At 39.8% G+C, this 5,000-nt stretch overlaps 2 pseudogenes; one reads left to right on the top strand and one right to left on the bottom strand.

Annotated features, from left to right (window-relative positions):
* LOC138009817 (uncharacterized) overlaps positions 1 to 114 on the top strand; it is a 6,551-nt pseudogene extending 6,437 nt beyond the window's left edge.
* Positions 115 to 472: 358 nt separating this feature from the next.
* Positions 473 to 1,652, bottom strand: LOC138009816 (uncharacterized; annotated as a pseudogene).
* Between the last annotated feature and the right edge of the window lie 3,348 nt (positions 1,653 to 5,000).

Here is a 5,000-nt window from a genome sequence, read left to right as displayed (position 1 = left end):
TGCACCATAAAACTTTATTCAATAAACCAAAGACGATATCTTCTGTTACATTGTGGGGAAGAAAAATGTCACCCTGAAATGAGAACCCATGTGTTTGTCTTCCATCAGAAATGAAGGACAATTTGATTTTCAATGGGAAAAGGCACTGAACTATCTAAATTTTCCTTTTAGAAGCTGTTTGACTAGTCACCTTTTATAGCTAGCTGGTACTCGAATGGCTTCATATTACATACAGTGGTAGACACAGTTTTGTGGTGACAAAATTCCATGTGCTATTTAATACATAGACCTTTTGTGTGATTATTATTATCTATGGTCTTTTCCAAAAGCAACAACAACAAACCATATTAGAAAAATTTTATAAACACCCGGTATGTTAATACTTTGCTTTTCAGTGCAGAGTCTGAAATATAATTTCTACATGTACGGTCAATATTCAGTTATGCTCTACCCAAGATACTGTGTATGAAATTTATACCTCATCATCGTCTTCTTCCTCATAACCATGGTACTGATGTTAAGCTGTGGGAAAGGCAGATCGTATTGCTTTGTACTCACAGCAAGGAAGAGGAAGTCTGTTTGACTTGCCAACATACTCTCACACCAAACGAACAAATTGTCTGTATGCTACAGACCGCAAAAATCTGTAAGGGGAAAAGAAGTTCACATGAGAGATTATGTAAACAATGATCCTGTGACTTTGCTGTTTTTTTTTTTTTCAATGAGATTTTCTCTTTGCAATTATTAAGCACATGTATTTTCCTGTGTTTGGTATGAGCAATTTTTAGCAATTGGCATGTCTTCAAGCACAAAGGCCAAAGGTTTGTAGTCTCTTACTACTGTAAAAAAAAGTCAAAATGGGTATGTCTCAATGTCCCCTCCCTTAAAAAAAAAGAAAAAAAACTTACTCTGCCTCTGCCCTGTCTCCAAGTGTCAGCATAGTAGTATAAGACTTTTTTAACTTTGTCTTTAACCCAATGCCTGCCGTTTGCAAGACCCATCGGTCTAAACAAACACTGCCAAATCCTGGGTGCATCGTTATGCACTGACCATCTTTTTCCACCTCCTCCATTCTCTCAGTGCATTGATTCACTTCCGTGCAACACCGGCATTCCTCTGCTCTAACCACACAAGTCAACGAGCAATTAGAACACCGACACCTACGTACATTAAAAAGAAAACCAATCTCTAACTCGGAAGAAAATTAGCGCCAGTATAAATACTGGGACTGAAAGAAGGCACTTGAGAGTTCGGAATTATTGTGCCAATATAAGACAATATACAAAAAACAAACAATGTACTGCGAAAGTAACTGACGCTGAAAATATGGTTGAAATCAAGCCAGCAATGACCTGATTCCGTACTTGTATTAAGAGCTAAAAGAAAACCTCGCAACGAAAGCCTACACACCATTCTCGGACGTCGACTTCACCAGAGAATCTGCTGAGAAGCATTTGTTCTTCTTCTTCCTCTTCAGTGAATTGCATCGCATGTTGGGCAGCTTCATCTTCGTTCGCTACCGGCTCTATACTTTCGTCGTATGGCACAAAATCCCCTGTCGCCGATACAAAACTATTCTCTGAGGCGTCAGACAAATATTCTGACTCATCTTCTGACGAAACCTGCGTGTTTTCATCCTCTGAACTCGACATATTCCTCTTATATTCTCTTGACACGATGGTCTCTAAAATGCTCGTGATGAGAATCTGACGTCACGATGCGATCAGCCGCTGAAAAAATTGGCGGGTCGTATGGAACACGATTTCAGCAATGGCGGACGGAAAAATTTCTGTAGCTTTATTTTAACATGGATGTTTATTTCGGAACCCAGACTACTACTTTATGTTGAAAAAAAGTCAGAAGAAAAGGGTCGTTTTTCGTTTTAGTGGCACTTTAAGTGACATACGATTATTATCAGCCCACGTAGATACAGTCCTAGCAACTTCATTCAACTGAGTGCTGAGAGAAGTAACAGAGGGTCCTCGAACAAGGATAGTAGTATCATCCGCAAACATAGTTGAAGTTACGTCTGAATGTAGCTCTAGCGGCAAGTCATTGATATACATAATAAAGAAAAGTGGCCCCAGGATACTACCCTGTGGCACACGAACAGAGACTGGAAGTGCTTCAGATAGGGTGCCCCTAAACTGGGTTTTCTGGGAACGCCCAGATAGATACTAGCGAAACCAAGCCATGGTAGAATGAGAACAACCATAGATACGAAGTTTATTAAGTAAAGTATCATGATCCACAAGGTCAAAAGCTTTCTTCAAGTCAACTAACAAAAGTCCATTAAGAAGTTTGTTATCCATGTTAGTCAAAATGTTATCAGAAAGATAGGCGAGAGCAAGCTCACACGAACGAGAACTACGGAAACCAAATTGCGAATCCAGCAGCAGCTCGTGTTGAGAAAGAAAATAGTAAAAAGTTTGGTGCACGTGGCGCTCAAGAATTTTTGAAAGAACAGCCAGAACTGATCTTGGGCGATAATTGGATCGGTCAAACAATGAACTGTCTTTATGCAGTGGAGAGACTTTGGCAGTTTTCCAATGGTCGTGGAAAACACCAGAAGAAATGCTGACATTAAATACCGCAGTCAAAGATGGGGAGATAGACGGGGCTGCTACTTTTAGAAAGAAGCTACTAAGGTCGTCTAGCCCAGTGGCCTTACTAGTAGATAGCTGCTGGAGGCTAGTTCGCACAAAATTTTCAGAAATGGAGGGAATACAATAGGACACTCCAGATGGCAGTTTGGAATCAACATAATCGGCAATGCGTTCCCAGTTAGGTGGGTCAGAAACACGATTTAACTGAATGCAGGAAGAAATATTGGCGAAATGCTCGTTAAAAATGTTGGCAATATCATAATAATCATGATAGTTCGTCCCGTCAATGACTAAATGATTTGATAATTTGGAACATTTTGAGGTTTTTGGGATTTTCAAGATTATTGTTAATTGAATTTCGGTAAAACGAGCGCTTAGCAAAACGAATAAGATGGACCACTCTATTACGTGCAGAACGGTAGTCGCGCCAACTTAGTGCATTGTTTGTCGGAATCACTTTTCTATGCAAATGGTTACGCTTGGCAATTGCGGCTTGAATTTCACTGTTGAACCATTCGGGTATGAATTCCCTCTTTTTTTCAAAGGAGCGTGCGAATCCAGCACGCTCTTAAATAAAGAATACCAATGGCTTAAAGCCTCATTAGGCTCAGAATACATATCCATTGTACTCCAAGGTAAACATTCTAAATCGGCCAGAAAGGTACCAACAGAAAAATTCTTTTTTGATCGAAAAAACATAGGTTTATGTCCCTCAGATTGTAGCTTAATTGCTCTAGATTTTAGTGACACATAGATAGGAAGATGATCACTCAGGGTTAACGATAGTGTACCTGATTTAAGAACATTATCTCGATAATTAGTCAAAACATGGTCTAACAGTGTTCCAGACACCGGTCTTGTAGCAACAGTAATAAGTTGATGAAAACTATAGGCCCTAGTTAGTGCAATAAAAGGCTTTTGCAACGCAGATTCTGAAAAAAGGTCGATATTAAAGTTACCTAATACATGTCCGATAATTATTACAGTCTACCTTTGACAACATCAAATCCATCTGCTCAAAGAACGAAACATCGGCAGAAGGAGGTCGGTAGACAAATAAAAATAAACAAGGTCTTGATCATGGATAGCGAAGCTCAAGCCAAATTGTTTCAATTCCAGGCATTTTGAGGTCACTCCTTCTTGATATAGGCAAATGTGCGGGAACATACACAAGTAGACCACCTCCTCTGTTGGCCAATCTATCGGCGTGGAATAAAGTATATCTTTCAATGGCAAGAGAAGCATCAGACCAAGAGTCGTTTAGAAACGTTTCAGCAATTCCGAGGATTCAAGTTAGGCCTGTCTTTTTTCGTTGGTTGGAAAAAGAGGATAAAAGTAGCTTAATTTCATCGAGCTTGTTCGTCAATGAACAAATATTGTAGTGACAAATATTCAAGCATTTATATGGAAGCTCTAGGAAGGAATTTCTATTACAAGCATAGATGGAAGACTGCGAGCTTCGAGTAGGTTGTTCATCATTGTCGTTGAAGCTGTATTCGCCAGGACCGGGATTTAAGGAAACTGCGGTATCACCACCTAGCACTAATCTTTGTAACTGATAACTGGCATCAGAATTGTTGTAGTAACAAATCTTAAGAGCGAGATATCTTCTTCGGAGAGGCAAATTACCATCGGTAAACGCAATATGGCGTCGGTTTAAACTGATATCCAAAACCAGAGAGAACTCGCATAGAAACACATTAATCGTCGTTGTAGATTCTGAATTCAGCCAAAACGATCCATAAACCTTTGGAGCTTGTTTAATATTGCGTTGACGGTGCAGCAGTAGAAGAAAGTAGATTTCTACTAAATGAATTCTGATCATTCTGATTGACATTAAGACGATTTTTTTTCTCGGCTAGCACGTTATTGAAACTATCTTCAGTGTAGTATTAAATAAAAATTAACATCGGGATCATTGTCTTTACAAAGACTAAAGTTTTTGAAGGATTTGCATAATAAAGGTTGAACTTTAAACTTGCGAACTTGTCAGGGTCGAAACGGATCGAACCACCATTTGACATTTCAAACAAAGCCAGCCGAAGTTCATCATCGTCTAAATGAGCAAAAGGGAGCACCGATGCCCCCAAGTTACATTGATCTCGTTCCGTGGTTCTGCGATTATAACTTTATCTAAAACAAAATACGCTATCTTACCCTCTGCCTTAGCTGCCTTTAGTTTAGGGACCAGTGGCTCTCTCTTTTGAAGCGTCTCAAATGCTAAGTCTTCTGAGATAAACAAACCTTCTGGCTTCTCTCTTCGGGCTTTGCGGAGAACTTCCTCTCCCTGTTTCCAGCCGTGCAATCGCCAAACAATGGTTCTCGGCCCCTTCTTCTTATCTTTATTGCCTCTTTTTTCGACGTGGTGCGCCCTCTCAATCGTGATATCCATTC

The sequence above is a fragment of the Montipora foliosa genome, chromosome 7 (genome assembly GCF_036669935.1).
Source record: "Montipora foliosa isolate CH-2021 chromosome 7, ASM3666993v2, whole genome shotgun sequence".
NCBI classification, from domain to species: domain Eukaryota; kingdom Metazoa; phylum Cnidaria; class Anthozoa; order Scleractinia; family Acroporidae; genus Montipora; species Montipora foliosa.
The sequence above is the reverse complement of the archived record's forward strand: the minus strand, read 5'-3'. Positions and strand labels throughout refer to the sequence as shown.